The sequence below is a fragment of the Bos indicus genome, chromosome 21 (genome assembly GCF_029378745.1).
Source record: "Bos indicus isolate NIAB-ARS_2022 breed Sahiwal x Tharparkar chromosome 21, NIAB-ARS_B.indTharparkar_mat_pri_1.0, whole genome shotgun sequence".
In the NCBI taxonomy this organism is placed as follows: domain Eukaryota; kingdom Metazoa; phylum Chordata; class Mammalia; order Artiodactyla; family Bovidae; genus Bos; species Bos indicus.
The window spans coordinates 50,148,611-50,171,574 of record NC_091780.1 but is presented as its reverse complement, the minus strand read 5'-3'; the positions used below and the strand labels follow the sequence as shown (position 1 = coordinate 50,171,574).

Here is a 22,964-nt window from a genome sequence, read left to right as displayed (position 1 = left end):
ATTCATTGATAAGGATTCAGAGTCCACATTCCAACTAATCTTTAAGAAAATACCACTTGATGAATAGTGATATATTGACAAACTGCCACAATTTCTATACAGATTATTAAAATACTTGTACTTTCAACTATACATTTATATGAGGCAGGATTTTCTTCACATACATAAATTAAAACAACATACAACAGACTGAGTACAGAAGTAGTTATGAGAATCTCTATTAAAGATATTTACAAAAGTATAAAAAATATCAGTCTTCTCAGAAATTTTGATTTTTTCTTAAAATGTTATTTGTGTTAACATGGTGTACATATTACTTTTAAGTAAATTAATTTAAAATAATTTTTAAATTTCACATTTTAATTTATAAATATGGTAAATGTTGACTTATTTAACGCACATAAACAAAAACAGAACAAAATGTTTGATAACCATGCATCAGACTAATGGAAATGAATATCTATCCGTAGGTGGTTAGTGACAATTTTCTTTAGATACACCAAGAACTGTATACACATTTCTTGGAAAATTAACTCCAAAAAAGGGAAAACTTACTTACCAAATGTCTTACTTAAACCTTTTCTTGGAGATCATATCTTTTCTTTCTGTTCTTCATTTACAAATTAAACAAAAATTTGGCAATTGGGGCAGGGAACTATGTTCAATATCCTGTAGTAAATTATAGTAGAAAAGAATATGAATAATAATATATATGTGTATATATAATGTATATATACATATTATATATATAACTGTGTATATAACTATAACTCTTGCTGTACACCAGAAATTTAACAACATAGTAAGTCAACTATACTTCAATTTAAAAAATATATTTTTTAAAGTGAAGAACTAAATGTCAGCATTCAACATTCCTTAAATGAAAAAATTGAGGTGTGATTTCATGTTAAAAAGAGTTGCATGTTTCTCAGCATCACTAATGAAAAAAAAAGAACACTTGCTTGTTTCCTTGATAATCTGGCTGTAGAATGTGGGCAGCCTCATTCTAGCCAATGAGCCACACATGTTGGGGTTTAGGATAAACCATCTTGGAAGAATTTTACCTTCAACAGTGGATACCATGTGTTGATTATATTTGAACTCTGCTTAGCACTGTATTCAAAAGGGGACTTGAAGAGATTATGACTTTTCTTTTTTCTGGGCAGCCTGAACCTCCAGTTTAATTGTAATGGAAGAAACATTGTTGGGATCTGACTGAGAAAGGTAAGTGGACCTGTGTGGGGCAGGCCCAGGACTGTGTCCAGTGTTCTTTCTCCAGTGTCTGACATAGTACTAAGCACACGGGAGAGATTTAATACATTTATATTGAATTGACTCACTGTCTCATAATTCCCTTTCTGCAAAAAAAGAAGCTCTAATTTCCAAATCCTTTTTCTCAGTCCTCTATATAGCTAGGGTCATGCACCAGGGGTCAACTACTTCTGCCTAGAAGCCAGTCAAGAGACTATTAATTTAATAGGTCTACCTGTATTCTCATATTTCTCTCTCAAACCACCACCAAATTCACTTTAACCAAGATTTGAACTTGATGGAAACACTAAATACAACCCATTTTGTTGACCCCCCCCAAACAACATGGGTTGCAACTACACAGGTCCACTTATATATGAATTTTCATTGAATATAGACTACAGATTACATGGCTTCCCTGGTGGCTCAGACAGTTAAGAATCTGCCTGCAACTCAAGAGACCTGGGTTTGATCCCTGGGCTGGGAAGATAAAATACATATCAAATACATATTTCATAAAATACATACTATATGATCCTCAGTTAATTGAATCCATGAATACAGAATGACTTATATAGAGGGCCAAATGCAACTTATAGGCAGATTTTTTACTTCACAGACAGTTGGTATCCCTGTATGTTGTTCAAGGGTAAAATGCATTTATTTTTATGTAATAAAATTAATGTAACCATATTTACCAAAGATATCAATACTACCATAATAATACCCTGCAACTTTTCCATTTAATACAATATCTTTGATATATATAATTACATTAATAACTCCATATTATTCCATTTATATCTGCATGATTATTTTATCAACCATTCAAAATTTCATTTATAAAGTCATATTTTCCTACTTCTAAAAACCATCATGACTAGTTTTACACATATAAAGTACTATCTTTGTTGTTGTGGAATTTCTATTAATGAGATTGTTGAGTTGAAGATTAGCTGTATTTTAACTTATACATATACAGGTAATAGGAGATCAGCCCCGGGTGTTCTTTGGAAGGAATGATGCTAAAGCTGAAACTCCAATACTTTGGCCACCTCCTGCGAAGAGTTGACTCATTGGAAAAGACTCTGATGCTGGGAGGGATTGGGGACAAGAGGAGAAGGGGACGACAGAGGATGAGATGGCTGGATGGCATCACTCACTGAATGGACATGAGTTTGAGTGAACTCTGGGAGATGGTGATGGACAGGGAGGCCTGGTGTGCTGCGATTCATGGGGTCGCAAAGAGTTGGACACGACTGAGCAACTGAACTGAACTGACTGAATACAGTTAATGAATCAGGCATTCTATGGGGCTGGTACAGGCAGCGCAGGCAGAGAGGCAGGGAAAGCAAATCAGTATCCACAGTACCGACTGGTAAAAGGTGTCATTTGCAATTGAGTGGTCAACTTAAGGTATGGTGACATCTACAGAACAAGTCATACTATTTACTTTGTTACTGACATTTTCCTCTGCCATAGACGTACTCTAGGAAGCATTAATGAGAAACCTTTCCAATAATCCTTCAAGGATGGATTGCCTCTTCTCCTAACATTCTCACTCCAGTTTTCTAATTTTTCTCCTTTCAGGCTCCTTATCAATAAGCTAAGCTGTTCATCTCTGCCCAGTAGCCTATGTATACCCATGCTATTTATCCCTCCATAAAAAGTAAATGAATAAATGTTTTACTCACAGATATGCATGCCTGCAGGGAGAATTTCCTTTTGTCCTTGTCTTTCAGGGCCAGCTGTATGTGCACCTGTAAGTACAGCTATAGTTTATTCCTGTTGAGCACTAACAGATTAAGCTGACTTTGGGAGATGAAACTATGAAGGTATCTTGTTGGTATCAGTCAGGCTCCCTCTTAGTCTAGACTCCCTTGCTGAAAATCAGAACCTGAGAACATGGATTGCAAGAAAATAGTTTATTTTTGGATGTGATTCTAATGAATCAGATTGAAAAAAGTAAAACAAGAAAAGAGAAAAATCCAATTCCAATATGTGTTGTCAAGTTGATTACCATTGTGGAAAAGTATAGTTCAATATGGCCAAGATCTTCTAATAATGATTTAGAATGGTTTTCTCAAGGGATGAAATTTTATCTGCCAGCTCCCATGTACCATTAGTGAAGGGATGCCCCATCGGGCATAACCTTTTTCATTCAGTGTCAAGGCGCAATGGATTTCTTCAGGCATCTTCCCATAGGGGCTTCAGAGGAATCTGCAGCAGGATGCTGGAAGTACAGAGTGCCAGGCTTGTTACTCCAGCAATGGCTGAAGTTAAAGATAAGCTGAGAGTATGAGACGTGGTGCACAAGAGGTACCCAATACAGGATAAACTGTAAAAATGAGCATGCTCAGGCCTCCCAGTATGAAATGACCTGCTTATTTCCTGATCCTTCAGTCTGCTATTGTAATCTAATGGAAGATTTGAGTATCAGTTTGAGTGTAAGTCCAGTTGAATGTGGAAAATATGTTCTTGTCTCTGAGTCTCAAACTTTAAATTACAATGTAAATCACTTCAGTTCACCCACTGATAAAGGAAAGCCTTATTTCTCTAACAGTTAAAGTGTTCTCAATTGCTATTAGCTTTTATGTTGGGCAGTGAAATTTGGAGAACCCATCTTAACCAACTGTAGAAGAATTCAGAAAATAATTCCTCAAGTAAATATGGTTCTTCAAAGAACTTTATTCATCATCATAAAAATTGTGAGTTAAAATCCCCTTTTGGATAATATAGATTTATGCTTTGTGATCAGTATTATGGAAACCTAAACTTGCTAAATCACTTCATGGGAAATAGATGGGGGAACAGTGGAAACAGTGGAAACAGTGTCAAACTTTATTTTGGGGGGCTCCAAAAATCACTTCAGATGGTGATTGCAGCCATGAAATTAAAATACAGCAGATGAATAGATAAGAAAGCTGTGGTACATATACACAATGGAGTATTAGCCATTAAAAAGAATACATTTGAATCAGTTCTAATGAGGTGGATGAAACTGGAGCCTATTATACAGAGTGAAGTAAGCCAGAAAGAAAAACACCAATACAGTATACTAACACATATATATGGAATTTAGAAAGATGGTAACAATAACCCTGTATACAAGATAGCAAAAGAGACACTGATGTACAGAACAGTCTTTTGGACTCTGTGGGAGAGGGAGAGGGTGGGATGATTTGGGAGAATGGCATTGAAATATGTATAATATCATATATGAAATGAGTCGCCAGTCCAGGTTCAATGCACGATACTGGATGCTTGGGGCTGGTGCACTGGGACGACCCAGAGGGATGGTATGGGGAGGGAGGAGGGAGGAGGGTTCAGGATGGGGAACACATGTATACCTGTGGCAGATTCATTTTGATATATGGCAAAACCAATACAATATTGTAAAGTTAAATAAAATTTAAAAAATATATATTAAAAAAAAATATGCTTACTCCTTGGAAGGAAAATTATGACCAACCTAGACAGCATATTCAAAAGCAGAGACATTACTTTGCCAACAAAGGTCCATCTAGTCAAGGCTATGGTTTTTCCAGTGCTCATGTATGGATGTGAGAGTTGGACTGTGAAGAAAGCTGAATGCCGAAGAATTGATGCTGTTGAACTGTGGTGCTGGAGAAGACTCTTGAGAGTCCCTTGGACTGCAAGGAGATCCAACCAGTCCATTCTGAAGGAGATCAGTCCTGGGTGCTCATTGGAAGGACTGATGCTGAGGCTGAAACTCCTTGTGGCTAAATACCTTGGCCACCTCATGCGAAGAGTTGATTCATTGGAAAAGTCCCTGATGCTGGGAGGGATTGGGGGCAGGAGGAGAAGGGGACGACAGAGGATGAGATGGCTGGATGGCATCACTGACTCGATGCACATGAGTTTGTGTGAACTCTGAGAGTTGGTGATGGACAGGGAGGCCAGGCATCCTGAGATTCATGGGGTCCCAAACAGTCAGACACGACTGGACTGAGCTGAACTGAACTGAACTGAAACTTGCTAAGGGCTTCCCTAGTGGCTCAGACAGTAAAGAATCTACCTGCAATGCAGGACACCTGGGTTCGATCCCTGTGTTGGGAAGATCCCCTGGAGAAGGAAATGGTGACCCAGTCCAGTATTCTTGCCTGAAGAATTCCATGGACAGAGGAGCCTGGTGGCTATAGTCCATGGTGTTGCAAAGAGCTGGACATGACTGAGTGACTAACACTTTCACTTTCAAACTTGCTAAACTGACAGGTATATCTCCTTACAAACTTAACCGGGTCTGGGGTGTCTTATTTTCCCTTTCTTTTCTTCCTTCATCTCCTCCCTTTCATTCTTTTTTTTCTTTCATAATGTCTCAACATAAATGTCCCTTTCTCAGTAAGTACTCTCCATTTCTCTATATTAAATTATGTCCTTTGTAACACACTCTCATAGTTTCTTCCACATGTTCACTAACTTATGATAATTATGATCATAGGTTCAGTTCAGTTGCTCAGTCATGTCCAACTGTTTGCGACCCCATGAATTGCAGCATGCCAGGCCTCCCTGTCCATCACCAACTCCCAGAGTTCACCCAAACTCATGTGCATCGAGTTGGTGATGCCATCCAGCCATCTCATCCTCTGTCGTCCCCTTCTCCTCCTGCCCCCAATCCCTCCCAGCATCAGTCTTTTCCAATGAGTCAACTCTTCACATGAGGTGGCCATAGGTTATTTATATAATTAACTATTGGGAATGTTTCCATACTAATCTCAAGTTTATTAGGGCAAGATTCAAGTATGGTTTGCTCACTGCTATATAATTCAGCACTTAACATGTTATCTGGCACATATTAGATCTTTGGTAAATTTGTATTGAGTAAATATTGAATGAAATTGTGCCTCTCTTTACAGTGTTTTATCAAAGCAAAGTACATCATTAATATGATGCAAAAGAAAAAAGCACAGTAGCCTAGGAAAAATGTATTGAAGCTATAGATGGATTGGATTGGCTGGATTTTCAAAGTGTTTAAGGATAATAATAAGGGGCTTCCCAGCTGGAGTTAGTGGCAAAGAACCTGCCTGCCAATGCAGGAGACAAAAGAGACATGAGTCCAATCGCTGGGTCAGGAAGATCCCCTGGAGCAGGGCATGGCAACCCACTCCAGTATTTTTGTCTTAGAATCCCATGGACAGAGGAGCCTGGAAGGCTACAGTCCATAGGGTCACGAAGAGTCAGACATGATTGAAGCAACTTAGCATGCATGCAAGGATAATATGAAAGCTTAGGATCATCATTTTTAAAAATTTCATTTGTTTGACAATCAGGTAACATTTTGTATTAAACTTATAGTCATAAACCTAGAAGTAAGAGGAATTACACATAATCTCTACATTTCTCCCCTCCCCAAAATAAAGCAATACAATTAGAATGTATCTTATTTTTTACATCTCCTATCAGTATACCTGTGTTTTAAGATAAGATATAATTTAGACAATTTTAATCAGTAAAGACATGCCAAAATTTTTACCATAATCATGACAATTTAGGGATGGTAAACATTTTTCATAACAGAAAGTATGGTGCCACATTAGTTAGGATATGCTAACTTCTTTTTTTAAAACTAACCTAAAATCTAAAGGTTTTAGATTTTAGAGACAACTAAATTTTTTTGAGACAACTAAAGTATAAGCATGAATGAGGCAAACTATAGAATGGATTTGAGTTCTAACTACATTTCATACTAGCAGTAATTCACCAATCAAGGGTCCTTACAGTTTATGTTGCTATAATACCCAAGGGATATAGAGTCCTATGCTGAATCTTCTACATGGGAGAAAAGAGGGAAAAGAGTGTTGAAACTCTCCTGAGAGATCTAGGACTGCAGATGGTGTTCATCAACTCTGCTAATATTCTATTGGCTTTAGTGAGTCCTAGTCTCCCCTGCAACTGCAAGGAAGGCTGGGAGGAGGAAATGGCTATGATGACCACATGACTAATGTTTGTCACAAAGAGATTGTAAATTTTGGATTAGACAAAGGATTATTTCAAAAAAAACTTAAAAAAGTGTTATGGGAAAGAATGCATGGTTTATAAAGGGCACAGATAAACTAAGCATAGCTGTGAGCTAACTCAGTATTTCTACTTTGAAGTTTTCTATCCAAACATTTCTTTAAAGCATAGCATTATTTCCAGATGCTTTTATAGTTTTAGATTCAACAAGTAATAGCCTCTTATTAGATAATTTAAATCTGTATTCAACTGGAAAAAAGCAGCAGAGTAACAATGTTATTTTCTAAATATGCAGGTTACCAACAAATTTAAGTGGATTCATTTTAGGATCAAAATACTTTGATCCCCAAAGGTTATATAAATATATTTGCCAAGCACCCTGAGACACTGAATCCATTACATGTTTTGTGTCACCAACCCATACACCAAGGTCACAGCCATCACTTCCAATTTCCATGGTAATGAAATAATGTAACCATTTTGAATTATTAGTGCTTCAAGGATTGTTGAGCAAGAGATCAATGATGACATGACTTTGCCTTAAATTTCATCTTAGGAATTCTCTTGCTGTGTGAAAATCATCCACTAAATGCAGCATGTTAACAAAGAGAGAATGTTCCAAGGAAGTATTTCTTCTAGACTTTGTGGGTAAATGGAAAAAGTAATTCATTTTCAATTATTTAACAGAAGCAAATTTTAAAAATCAATTTGGCAACTAGAGTTATAGAAGTTATGGCAAAATATAATTCCATGTTATTATTTTAAGGAGAAAAGAGAAACATCAAAAAATACAGCACAGCCTTAAAAGTTTATATGACATACAAAAGTTAATGTGATTGAACTATTGCCAAGTCATTTCATAATAATGAAAATCTGATTTTAAGCCTGTCCTTCTGAAAGTATTTTACTGATGTTTCAAAAGAATGGGGAAAAATGACATGAGAAGTTTGACGTTTCTTACAACAGATAATCTATGAAAATAATATATCTGTTCTGAATAAGCATTATACAATTTATGGTATAAAATTATAAGTTAAAACTGAAAATAGATAATGTATTCTTTGAAAGAAAAATTGCTGTATCAATTACACAAGTATCATGGAAGAATTCACAAGACTCTCTGAGAGTTCCTTGGACTGCAAGGTGATCAAACTAGTCAATCCTAAAGGAAATCAACCCTGAATATTCATTGGAAGGACTGAAGCTAAAGTTCCAATACTTTGGCCTGATAGAAAAAGCTGACTCATCAGAAAAGACCCTGATGTTGGGAAAGATTGAAGGCAAAAGAAGAGGGCAGCAGAGGATGAGACAGTTGCATAGCATCACTGAGTCAAGGGACATGAATTTGAGCAAACTCTGGGAAATAATAGAGGAGGGGAGCCTAGTGTGCTGCAGTCCATGGGGTCATAAAGAGTCGGACATGACTTAGTGACTGAACATCAATATATATTACATGCATACATTATGCCCTTAATAAAGGTAAAAGATCTAGCTCATTAACAGAAAGAAAACACAGATAAGATTGGGTGCACACGAAATTAAAAAATGATCCCTAGGGTCGTTCCTTATTAGCTCAGGATGTGCTGTTATGTTATGCTATGATTGTGAGTCACCAAGATATGTGTGAGGACTCTTGTTTTCAGGAGAGCTTGGGCATATTTACGGAAGAATCTTCTAGCAAAGCCAGAGCATATGACCTATTAAACCTGGTTGTATGTCATTCCTTGGTATATCCCTAAGAATATGTAAACAGACTAGCCCTGGATATCTCCAATAGCATTCCGAAATTCAAATATCATCATATAAATCCCTAGCTACCTGCCTCATCCTTGTCTTAGACAAGTATTAGTCAGCCTTTCCTGGAGATAGGCACAGAGCCACCTGCCTTAGCTGAGCTGAAAGAGAACTCGATCTTACACAAACTCAAAGTAGATGCTTATACAACACACTGACTTCTTGATACTCCACACTTAGACTATGAAGTAAATACTTTTGAGAAACATATAAAGTAAAATTCAGCATTACAAATGTTTGGAAATGTAGTAAATTCTTCTAAGCAATAAAGAGGTTTAGAAATACAAGTTCTTTAGAATACTAACTTGTAAGAAATAATCTAAATCATATATATATATAAAATCACAAGTAGTCTGCATTTGTCAGTGAATGATGAGGTGGTTGATGTATCCCTTGTTCTTACTCATCCAAAGTTTATAAGCTTTTCTTATTTCACTGGACTTCCTAGACAAAGATAGGAGAGTACTATGGTTGAAGGGAAGGAGAAGAGAGACTCCTTTTCAACCCTTTATTTTTATTTCTTCATTCATTTAACACATACATATTATTCATACTTAATCAGGTTCTTGAAATATATTAGTAAAAATATGTAAATATCTGTCCCCTTATGGCAGATACATTCCAGCAGGGAGACTGAAAATAAAATAATTAAAATAATGAATAAGTCAACTCTCTAGTATATTACAGTGTTTAGATACTATGAATAATATCAAAGAATAGCAAAGAGAATTAAGAATTATGCCCACATAAAAAGCACACCTGCAGGATTAAATAGGGTAAGAGAGAACTTGGCCTCATTGTGGAGCTGAAATCAGAGCAGGCACTTGAAACCTGTCAGGGACTGAGCCATGTGGCTATGTGGAGAAGACAGACTGCAGTACAAAAGCCATACAATAAGGCAAGGAGACCAATGTGACTAAAGTGTAAACAAATGAAAAAAGAGAAGGAAACCAATAGGGGAGGGGATTGAAACAAGTCTTGGCTTGATAGGGGAAGCAGAGAGAAGAATTAAGGAGTCATAGATAATTTTAAGGATGTTGAATAAAATGATAATGATGTGTGGAGAGAGAGAAAATGATCTGACTTACATTTTTCAGTGACCAAGGGCAGAGACAGGACTACCTGTTTGGAGGCTATTGTAGAAATTCTGGCAAGAGATGATGAGAGATTGCACCAAGGGGTTGGGATGAGAAGCAGTCAAGATCTAGATATGTTTTAAAGGCAGGAGCAATAAGCTTTGATATAGGGTAGGGCTTCCCAGGTGATGCTAGTGGTAAAGAACCTGCCTGCCAGTGTAGGAGACTTAAGAGACACAGGTTCAATCCCTAGGTTGGAAAGATCCCCTGGAGGAGGGCATGGCAATCCACCCCAGTATTCTTGCCTGGAGAATCCCATGGACAGAAGTCTGGCTACAGTCCATAGAATTGCAGAGTTGGACACAAATGAAGCAACTTAGCATGCACACACATGAGAGAGGAATCAAGGATAATACCAAGTTACCCTGAGCAATTAGAGGGATAGAGACCAACTAAAATTGAGGGGGAGGCTATTGGCTGAGCATATCAGTAGAGGGAAGATCCAGATATTGATGTATAAGCATTGTGATTTGGCAATGTCAGGAGGGTATTGGTATATTGTTATTCTAGACTTCAGGAATACCTTTGTGCAAGAATGCATATTTAAGAGTCGCTGGCCTATGATGGAAGTCATTGAAAGAAATGAGCTCATCAAGAAAGTGAAGACACCAAGAGAAAAGGACCAGTGATAAAACCCTGGCACTTACCAGTATTTACAAGCCAGGGAGAAACAAGATAACTATAAAATGGGACCAAAGAGATGGCAGATGTGTGAGGAGTACTTGAAGCCAAGTAAAGAAAGAATATCTAAGAGGGAGAAATTAACTGTAGAAGGATACAAAATACTAATTGTTCAAGTAATATAAAAGTTGAGAATTAATAATTGTATTTAGAAGCATGGGTGGGGGGTGGTGATTTGTAACTTTGAGAAGAGCAAGTTCAGAGGAGTGGTGAGGCAAAAAACCTGAGACTGGGAAAAAAAGATTTGAGAGATAAGAAGTAGAGCTCACCCTTCAGGAATGTGACCAGAAAGGAGACTTAAAACAGGGCAGTTGCTAGAGGAGAAAGCCGAGTTTAGAGGAGAGAGCAGAGTTAAGAAGTTTACTTTTTAAGTGACTGAGAAAATAATCATATTTGTGCATTAGTGGAAAAAATCTAATAGAGAATGAAATTTGATGAGGCAGAAGAGATATATTAATTAAAGTCATTATCATGCTAACAATCAGCAAAGCCCTCTTATAAATCACTTATTAAAATAACTTATTTATTCTGCACAGTACTATGATGTAAGTGTTATTAATATCCGTATACTTAAAAGATGTGAAAATTGGGATAAGACACAAAAAAGGTAACTAAGTTACTCCAGGTCATACAAATAGTTGAAGAGCTGGAGTTTCAGTCCATGAAATCTAGCTATAGGATCCATGGTAATACCGCTGCTCATTTCTATTCCTTGAGGGGAGACTTGCTGGAATAATGACTTTGAATGGGCTAGAGAGAAGGTGTTCTAGTGCACAAAAAGGGATATTAGTGTTAAACTGAAACATAGATAATACGCTGGAGGGTGTTAGTGTCAATGTTAGAACAGGGTGATGTATGATGTGATGGTGGGAGTTTTGGAGGTTCTCTCTTTCTTTGAAACACAATCTTGAAACTTTAACTGACTTTCAATGCCTTCCTTCTAGCTAATCTAGCTAATAAATTGGGTTTACTCCTCATTGCTATGAAGAATAATGTACACCATGGGGAATATGTGGAATCTTAGTAGGAAAGTGTTAGAAACTACTTATTGTAGGGTTTGAGTTTAGTTGAGTGATTTGGGAGAAAATAAAGAAAGCAGCTGTGCTTATCACTCAGTCATGTCCGACTCTTTGTGACCCCATGGACTATAGCCTACCAGGCTCCTCTGTCCATTTAATTCTCCAGGAAAGGATAATGGAGTGGATAGTCATGCCCTCTGCTATGGGATCTTCCCAACCCAGGGATCAAACCCAGGCCTCCCACATTGCAGGCAGATTCTCACCATATGACCCACCAGGGAAGCCCCAAGAAAGCAGAGAGTTGCCCATTTTTATTGGGTTATTTGTCTTAATGGGTAGTAAGAATTCTTTATATATTCTAGACACAAGTCCTTTCTCAGATATGTTTTACAAATATTTATGCACAGTCTGTCAGAGAAGGCAATGGCACCCCACTCCAGTACTCCTGCCTGGAAAATCCCATGGATGGAGGAGCCTGGTAGGCTCCAATCCATGGGGTCACTAAGGGTCGGACACGACTGAACAACTTCACTTTCACTTTTCACTTTCCTGCATTGGAGAAGGAAATGGCAACCCACTCCAGTGTTCTTGCCTGGAGAATCCCAGGGAAGGGGGAGCCTTGTGGGCTGCCGTCTATGGGGTCACACAGAGTCGGACACAACTGAAGTGACTTAGCAGCAGCAGCATGCACAGTCTGTGGATTCCCTTTTTAAAAATGTTGTCTTTTGAGAGCAGAAATTTTTAATTTGATGAAGTCCAATTTAATGATTTTTCTTTTATACCTCAAAGGTTTTTGTCATATTTAGGAAATTTTTAAAAATCCAAGATTAAAAAGATCTATAAAGCTTCATAGTTTCAGTTTTCATATTTAAGTCAATGATCCATGTTAAGTTAAAAATGTAATATAATATCAGGGAAAGAGATGTTCCTTTCTTCCCCTCTTCTCACCTTCCATCCTTACTGTGAGTTGCTGGCTGGCTAGCCAGCGAGCTTACTAGTTTATGGCTCTGCAATAGTTTCAAGACTGTATGTTGAAAATATTGATATTGCTAACCCATCAAATTGCCTTAGCATCTAGGTAGGCTGCCTATCCAGATCCTAATCCCTGAAACGTATGAATGTTACTTTATATGGCAAGTATACTTTGTAGATTAAAGAATTTTGAGATGGGGAGATTATATCAGATTATCCAGATGGATTCTAAGTGTCATCAGAAAAGTTCTTACAGGAAGGGAATATGAGATTTTACTACAGAAAGAAAAAAGTGGCCATGTAATAGGGGAACAAAATGGAGTCAGAGAGAGATAATGCTATGCCACTGGCTTTGAAGGTAGGGACCACAAACCAAGCAATACAGACAGCCACTGAAAACAGGATAAGAAAACTGATTGTCCTCTAGAGCCCTGGAGGGAGCGCAGCCCTGTAAACAGCCCGATTTTGGCCTAGTGAAACTCAATTTGGACTTTGGACTTCTGGCCCTGAGAAATGTTAACAGAATATATTGTACTTTTTTTTTTTTAAGCCACAAAGGTTGTGATAATTTGTTACAACAGCTTAGGAAACCTCTATAACATGTTTATTGGAAACAGATTTACTATATAACTGCGAGTTTATATCTGGACTCTATTCTGTTCCATTTATCAGTTACTCTATTTTTATACCAGTATTATACTCTCTTGATTACTTTAGCTTTAAAATAACTCTTGAAATTAAGGAGTAGCACACAGAAGGTAAAGACTGGACTAAAAAGCAAAGCAAACAGACAATACCCTCAGATAGTAAAAATACCCCCAGAGGAGAATAGAGTTGTCATACATGGACTTTTTAATCTATATGTCAAGGAATATGTCTACATGTCAGGGAATTAAATACCATGAGATAAAATTTTATCCCATAAGAGGAATAAAATGGAAGAATTTTTGAGCTGAAAACACAATAATTGAGATAAGACACTCAATGAACTGGTATACACAGTTGAAGAGAGAATAATGAGCTGAAAGATTTTTAGAATGAAATGTATAGGCTAAATCATAAGAACACACACAAAAAAGATGGACTATTCAGAAAAGAGTGAAATAGAAGGACTAGAAGATAAAACAGAGTAAACACTGAGAATTTTTCCAAACTGAGTAAATATATCAAGCCCTATATTAAGTAAATTTTATAAATACCATGTCAAGAAGTGAGTGAAAGTCGCTCAGTCGTGTCTGACTCTTTGCAACCCCATGGATTATACAGTCCATGGAATTTTCCAGGCCAGAATACTGGAGTGGGTAGCCGTTCCCTTCTTCGGGGTATTTCCCCAATCCAGGGATTGAACCCAGGTCTCCTGGATTACAGGTGGATTCTTTATCAGCTGAGCCACAAGGGAAGCACAAGAATACTGGAGTGGATAGCCTATCCCTTTGGATAAATAGAAATAACACATGTACACATTTAAGAATAAATGCTGATGGGAAAAAACTATGAAAGAGAAGAACTCTTAGAAAATTGCAAGGAAAAAAGTCATTACATCAAAAGGAGTAATAGAAAAACCAACAACTGACTTCTCAAAAGAAACATGAAATGTCAAAATAAATTGTAGTAAAAACTCTAAATGAATGAGAGGGAAAAAACTCAACAAAATTATCTATTAACAAAATATTCCTTAAAAATGAAGACAACCTAAATGAATATTCAGACAAACAAAAAGTGAGAGAGTTCATTACCAGCAGATCTGAACAGAAGAAAATGCTAATAAGTGCTTCCAGGCACAAGAAAAATGACCCAGATGGAAGCTAAGAGAGGCAAAAAGGAATAAAGGCCAATAAATGGGTAGAAGTGTGGGTAAATCTATGAAGTAAAGAAATGCAGAACAAAACTGATTATAGAGGAAAACTGATTACATTTCTTCTGTAAAAGTAATAAAATCAAATATTTCTATAGCATGATCAGGCAACTTTCTCAAGAAATTTGCAAATACAATCTTACTATTGTATAAAATTACCATGCTAAGCCTGTGGTGTTTAAAATGAATACATATTTAAATAGGAAAAATAGGACATAACTCAAAAGAGGAAATTAAGATGTTGAGAATCCTTATATTTTAACAAGCTATAACATTTCAAACTTAAAATGCCAAGAATTCATATTTTAACTTCTAAGATCAGAAATAAAATAGTAAAATATGATATATCTAACAATATAGGGTGGAAATAGAATAGCCCTTAACACAGAGCACATAATATTAAAAAGATAAGGGAAAATAAAATATGATTATGTTCAATTTAACCTATATATTTCAGTAATTTATACCTGTGATGGATTCATTTTGATATTTGGCAAAACTAATACAATTATGTAAAGTTTAAAAATAAAATAAAATTAAAAAAAATATATATATATAAGTGGACTAAAATTTCAAATTGAAGAATAAAAACTAACAGTCAAAAAAAAAAAGAGACATACCGTATGCTACTTATGAGGCAAATCTTCAATACAAGGACATAGTAAGGTCAAAAATACAAAAAAATGCACAATAAGCATAATTTCTAAAACTTGATGTAGCTAAATAAAATAGACTTTAAGACAAGCATCCTAACATGAGATAAAGAAGGTGTACATGAAACAGTTAACTCAGCAGGACTAGGTTACTCCAACCCAGCACATCTCAAAGAAATTTCTTTTGGAAACATGTTTCTAAATAAAAGTTAGCCTCTAGGACTGGCCCTTGGACAGCCCTGGAGAGAGATCCTCTGAGCTGTTAGAATATTCTACCTGATAATGTGTGTGTGTGTGCCTGAGGCCTTGGGCCATGCCAAGACTAAGATAACCAGATAAGTTTATTCTAACAAAGTGATTTATGGTGAAAACCTGTTTTTGCTCCTGGGGACTGGGTGCTCCATACCTACATGATTGACCCCCTAATAAAAAACCTGGACACCAGAGCTCAGGGGACAGCTTCGCTGGTTGGCAATACGTTGCACTTCCTATCACGCATGACTGATGTAATTAATCCTGTCCCTTTGCAACTCCATTGGGAAATGAAAAACACTTGGAAGCTTTTGTCTGGTTTCTCTTGGACTTTGCCCCATGTATCCTTTCCCATTGCAGATTTTAATCTATATCCTTTCACTGCAGTAAACCATGACTGAGTATAACAGCTTTTCTGAATCCTGTGAGTCCTTCTAGTGAACTATCAAGCCTGAGGGTGGTCTTGGGTACTCTAACACAGACCCCATCCAGAACTTAAGATTCCATTTTTTCTGATCAATGCCTAACAGTATCAAAGGGACCTGGTAAGTTTGGGGATTCAATTCGCATTGTAAATTAGCCACACAGAGGGTTAATCTGTTTGTTTTTCGTAAATCTCTTACGAGTTTCTAGCACAAACATAATTTTCTTTGAAAGAAGAAAAATATATTTGTGTCACCAGTGAATTGTATCACACATGTAAGAGAGAATTAGTACCAATTTTAATCAAGTTTTGAGAACATGAGAAAGGTGGCTTTGCAACCCATGTTTATAAGGCCAAAATAGCCTAGATAGCTAAGCATACCTAAGCAAGATAAGGACATTACAAAAAGGAAAAAATAAGAATACAACATATCTCATAAACACTAAAGCAAGAGATAGAGGAGGACAACTTAGCCCTACTATCTTATCTTTACAGTTATAATTATTTTCATGTGAAATTCAAATTATAGAATTCACATTAAAAAAATAAACGAATTTAGAAAATTCAAGCTTCTCAACAGACATAGAAAAGACATGTGATAGAATTTGATATCTCCATGTCCATTCATAAACAAGCTAGCTAGAAGACTAGAAAGGGAAAAGTTAAAAACCCTGTGTACGAGACAGCAAAAGAGACACTGATGTATAGAACAGTCTTATGGACTCTGTTGCAGAGGGAGAGGGTGGGAAGATTTGGGAGAATGGCATTGAAACATGTATAATATCATATATGAAACGAGTTGCCAGTCCAGGTTCGATGCACGATACTGGATGCTTGGGGCTAGTGCACTGGAACGACCCAGAGGGATGGTATGGGGAGGGAGGAGGGAGGAGGGTTCAGGATGGGGAACACATGTATACCTGTGGCGGATTCATTTTGGTATTTGGCAAAACTAACACAATATTGTAAAGTTTAAAAATAAAATAAAATTAAAAAAAATAAAAAGCAGAAAAAAAAAGTTGAATTATGATATTTGAAATTGGAAATTTTATGATATGTAAAATATTTCAATAAGATTACATATTTAAAAGTAAAAAATATAAACGTAGAAATAGAGATTTTCTAATATGGTAAATGGCCTTTTAAAAACTTACAACAATCATATTTAATGATAAAATATCAAGAGTTGATATTGCCATAATAATGATTCATAATACTCCTCTCCTCAGCATAGTGGCTTAAAATAACAATTATTCATTTGTATTTGAACAACTGTGGATCATCACCAAATGAGCGTGGCTTCAATCTGGAGCAGTGTTTAGGTCTATTCAACATGACTTATATCCTTCAAGGCCCAGAAAGCTGCCTCAGTCATGTTTTTCTCATGATGATGGTAGAAGTACAAGTATACAAGTTCCCTGAGAAAGTGTTTTAAAGTTTGCTTGTGTCACATCTACTAGCGTTGCATTTGTGAAAACAGTTCATAGTACCAACCCCAGCATTAACAGAGCAGGAAAGTATAATCAATCCACAGTGGGAAGAGAGCAAGTATTTACTTTTAAAAACCCAAGCTTACACTCATGTTCATAGCAGTATTATTCACAGTAGCCAAAAGGTGGAAACAACCCAAGGATCCAAAAACAGGTAAGTGGATAAACAGGTGAAGTGAAGTGGTGATCTCACAGTCGTGTCCGACCCTTGCCACCCCGTGGACTGTAGCCTGCCAGGCTCCTCTGTACATGGGATTTTCCAGGCAAGAATACTGGAGTGGGGTGCCATTTCCTTCTCCAGGGTCTTCCCAACCCAGGGATTGAATCTGGGTCTCCTGCATTGTAGGCAGATTCTTTACTGTCTGAGCCACCAGATAAACAAATGTGGTATTAATATATAAATATAATGGAATATCTTTCCACCTTTAAAAAGAAGCAAATTCTGACACATACTAAAACATGCATGAACACTGAAACATAAGCTAAGTGAAATAAATCACAAAATATCAAATATTATATGATTCTACTTATATAAGGAGGGCTTCCCTGGTGGCTCAGATGGTAAAGAATCCACCTGCAATGCGGGAGACCTGGGTTCGATCCCTGGGTTGGGAGGAGGATGTAGCAACCCACTCCAGCATTCTTGCCTGGAAAATCCCGATGGCCAGAGGAGACTAGCAGGATATAATCCATGGAGTTGCAAAGAGTTCGACATAACTGAGCAGCTAAGCGCTTATGAGGAACCTAGAGTTTCTTCTGTTCTATAAGTAGGTCAAATTCAGAGACAGAAAGTAGGATAGTGATTGCTGAGGGCTGAAGGGAGGAAACAATGGTGAGTTATTGTCTAAAGGGCATGGAGTTTCAGTTTTGCAAGAGGAAAATAGTTCTGACGATTGGTGGTAATGACTGCACAACAACTTGAATGTCCTTAGCACTAATGACTGTACACTTAAAAATTCCTAATATGGTAAATTTTATATTATGTATATTTCATACAATTTAAAAAAGTACCCAAAATATCATAATCCATCTTTGCTATTTCTATTCAGGTATTACAAGTCTTTGCCAATGCAAATAGACAAGAAAAACAGATTAAAGCCAAACATATAAGTAATAAAAATATTATTCTAAGTAGGTCATATGATTTTTTCATATGGAAAGTTCAAAAGAATCTAGAGATACATATTAGAAGGGATTTTGGAAGATTGTTGAATCAAAGTTCAACATATAAAAAAGAAATGAAGTTCTATATACTAGCCTTAGAAGAAGATAAAATCATAAAATATACCATCAAAAAAGAGTATCAATAAATACCATATATATAGGAATATACCTAATGAAAAATATGTAAGACTTCTATACAGAAAATTATTAAGTGAGGAAAAAGTATAAAAGACCTAAAGAAATGAACGGGCAAACTTTTTATGGATTGGAAGTCTTATTACTGTAAAGATGTCAATTCTACCCAAGATACTTTATAAATTCAGTGCTACCTCCTGCCAAATGCTAACAGTATTCATAGGCATATTTGTATGTATATATGTGTATAGAAACGGATAATCTGATTCTAAACAAGGTTAAGAGATTTGCAATCTCACACATAAAAATTTACTACAAAAGAACAATGATTCAGACTGCAGTAAAGCCACGGATAGAAATGAATGAACCAGAACAGAAAAGAGCATTTAGAAACAGACCCAAATCCATACGTTCTCTTTAACTGTGATCAAAGGAGCAGTATAGAGACAGTGGGGAAAGTGCAGCTTTTTCACTAAGTGGCAATGGATCAATTTGAGTTCCACACAGGAAAAATGAAACCTTACCGCTACTTCATTTCACACCAAAATAAATGCCAGGTGGATTGCAAATCCAAATGTAAACGGCAAAATGTATAGGCTTTAGAAGTTAACACTAGAGAATATCTCCATAACCTGAGAGTAGTAATAAAATTTCTTAAACAGAACACAAGAAGCACTAAAGAAAATGAAAAAATATTAATAAGCTATATTAAAATTATGAACTGCTTGTGATTAAAGTCTTTATGAAGAGAATGAAAAGTCAAGGAGAAGTTTTTTAGAATAAATATAACTGCCAAAGGACTTACCAGAAGTGTACAGCAAACTTTTCAAATCAGTATGAAAAAGGTGACAACCCAATAGAAAAAAATGGACCAAAAAAGTGAAAAGAAGCTTTCAAATTGTTCATGGAACTATGGCTCATGAAACCACAAACTAAGTTACATAGTTAACATAGTCCACTCGGGTAAACAGTAGTGATACAGTTATGAATGGACAAATTTGTGAGATACAGTAGGTTTTACTCAGAACCCAAACCTCAAAAAAAGAATACAGGACAACATGTGCAGTAAAAACATACAGGAGTCTTATAACTCCCAGGTATGATTTTTAAGGTCCAGCTCCCCACTTGGGGTATATGGAGTCAGTGGGAAAAACAACTGGGCCTGGAACACCTGTAAGGTTAACATGTCTAGACACATTGACATTCCCTTTAGCTCCTTTAGGAGTATATGACTAGCCACCATTTTCCTGTTTGTCTGTATCTCGTCAATTACATGTCACTCATCAGTAATCTATTGTTCAGTGAGCAGTCACAACACTGAGCTACAGGTGATTGGGTGGGTATATAACATTTGTATACTATACACTCCTGTGAACTCACTGAGTTCATGTTTCAGGGAGGATTCAATGAATAGGCAGAATCTCAGGTTATCCTTGAAATGAGAGGAAAGGCTGTTAACATCATGTTCTATAAGCCATCAAAAAATGCAATTTAACTTACAATGGGATACTGTTAGATACCCTACAGAAGAGGTAGTTACAAAATGTTGGAGGATAAATAACAGGGTCGTACTGTATTGACCTCAGGAACTGTAGCCCACCAGGCTCCTCTGTCCATGGGATTCTCCAGACAAGAATACTGGAATCAGTTGCCATTTCCTTCTCCAGGGTATCTTCCCAACCCAGGGATCTAACCCATGTCTCCTGCATTGCAGGCAGACTCTTTACTGTCTGAGCTATAAGGAAACATCCCCACTGTACAGCACAGGGAACTATATTCACTATCCTGTGATAACCTATAATTGAAAAAATATATATGTGTATGAATCACTTTTCTGTAGAGCAGAAATTAAAAAACATGATAAATCACCTATACTTCAATAAAACTTTTAAGACCTATTGGAGAAGATATGGAACAACTGGAGCACTCATAAACAACCAGTGGGATTTTCAATTTGTACAAGCATTTTGGCATACTATTTGACAGTGTTCACTGAAGTTCAGCACACACACTATGAGAACTTTTTTCCACTTCTGAAATATTTTATCCAAACAAAACATATATCTTAGTGGATGATTATGTATGAGAAATGGTACAGGTCTGGCATAACTGGGACAGAGGGGCTAAAAACAGATACTGGCAGTCAGACTACAGAGGCATCCTTTTACTTACATATCCATGGTGATTGCAGCCATGAAATTCAAAACTAATACAATTATGTAAAATTTAAAAATAAAATAAAAGATGCTTTCTCCTTGGAAGGAAAGTTATGACCAACCTAGACAGCATATTGAAAAGCAGACATTACTTTGCCAACAAAGGCCCGTCTAGTCAAGGCTATGGTTTTTCCAGTGGTCATGTATGGATGTGAGAGTTGGACTGTGAAGAAAGCTGAGCGCTAAAGAATTGAAGCTTTTGAACTGTGGTGTTGGAGAAGACTCTTGAGAGTCCCTTGGACTGCAAGGAGATCCAACCAGTCCATCCTAAAGGAGATCAGTCCTGGGTGTTCATTGGTAGGACTGATGCTGAAGCTGAAACTCCAATACTTTGGCCACCTGATGCGAAGAGCTGACTCATTGGAAAAGACTCTGAGGCTGGGAAAGATTGAGGGCAGGAGGAGAAGGGGACGACAGAGGATGAGATGTTTGGATGGCATCACCATCAATGGACATGGGTTTGGGTAGACTCCAGGAGTTGGTGATGGACAGGGAGGCCTGGCATGCTGCGGTTCATGGGGTCACACACACGACTGAGTGACTGAACTGAACCATGGTTAAATAACAAAGATATTCTGGAGAATCCTTAAACAACTGAAATTTGTTTCTTTGGTTATCATTTCAGTGTCTAAAGACAGAAAACCATAACTAATCTCTTTACCTACTGCCAGATCTTCAGCATCTTACTGAAAGAGAGGAAAATAAAGTACGCTGTTTTAATTGTAGTTTTTCCTTCTTCCTTTCTCTTCTTTCTTATATATACTTTGTTTTTGCATTTATTAGGAGAAACCAGTTCATAATTGTTTTTTTCTTGTATACAAATCGTGTGTAAATAATCACATATATGTATGTGTGTGTATATACATGTGTGTGTGTGTGTGTGTATATATATATATGTGTGTGTGTGTGTGTGTGTATATGTGTTTGAATTATTTACTGACATAAAGCAACAGTCAAATCAGAGGCACAGCTCAGAACAGGTTTCTTCCAGGAAGAAGATAAGAATTTATAATTGGGAAGAGATACATGGGAAGTATATGAGTGATAGGAATATTGTGTTTTTTTTTTTTGACCAGAGTAAAAATTACAAGTGTGCCATGTGGTGATAAGTTATGGAATTGTATATACTCTATATGTTATAATTAAAAATTATGAAACACAAAATGTTTTAAAAGATCAAAAACTTTGTGGATATATTCATCCAGACATTACAGAATTTTAAAAAATTTAAGAAGTATTTATCTTTTGAAAATGTGTTCTTTATGTTATTTCCTTCTTTTACTAGAGAAAATTGCTTCATTCCCTAAGAAGCAGTCAGATTTTGGCATGCCTAATTATAATATTAAAGGGCAACATTGACTATCAAAGGGATACATTTTAAAATGTGTTATTAAAAACGACTGGAAAAAACAAGCATATTCTTGATAGAAATAATAATGCCTTCAGATGAATGTCAAATAATTGGATTTACAGACAGAGAAATAAAGAAAGAAACATTTTCCTACACTTGAAGATCATTAAAGTGCCAAGAACAAAATTCATGCAATGTTAATAATGGTCTGTTCACCCCTTCTATATTTTAGACACACATTTATCTGATACAAAGGAAACATCCATGTTCTGCATGCCTAGTTTAGTTGGTTTTCATTACAAGTCCTTCACTTGTACAGAAACTTTGATTCCACAATAATATGTCTCAGTGGTGTGATAAAATGCTGTTATAACACTATAAGGTTATATCACAGTTTCATAGGTTACACTACAACTGAAAAAAATTATTACCAAGCACACTTAATGGGTATAAAGTATGATATATATTACTGGTAGTTATTGTCAACTAATGCCTTTCTTACTAACTTAACACATATATATCCATGCTCTATTCCTGAGAAGATTTTTCCTTAAAATTTTTTATATATTACTGTTTGGTGGCTAATGATGTATTC

At 36.4% G+C, this 22,964-nt stretch overlaps 1 long non-coding RNA gene across 1 annotated transcript in view; it reads left to right on the top strand.

The window, feature by feature from the left end:
- The first annotated feature begins 1,162 nt into the window (after positions 1-1,162).
- The window catches only part of LOC139178359 (uncharacterized), a 32,742-nt gene continuing 10,940 nt past the window's right edge, over positions 1,163-22,964 (top strand). Inside the window, exons 1-2 of the long non-coding RNA XR_011562778.1 lie at positions 1,163-1,224; positions 7,784-7,888. This is a non-coding gene — a long non-coding RNA (uncharacterized lncRNA). The remainder of the gene's footprint in view (positions 1,225-7,783; positions 7,889-22,964) is intronic.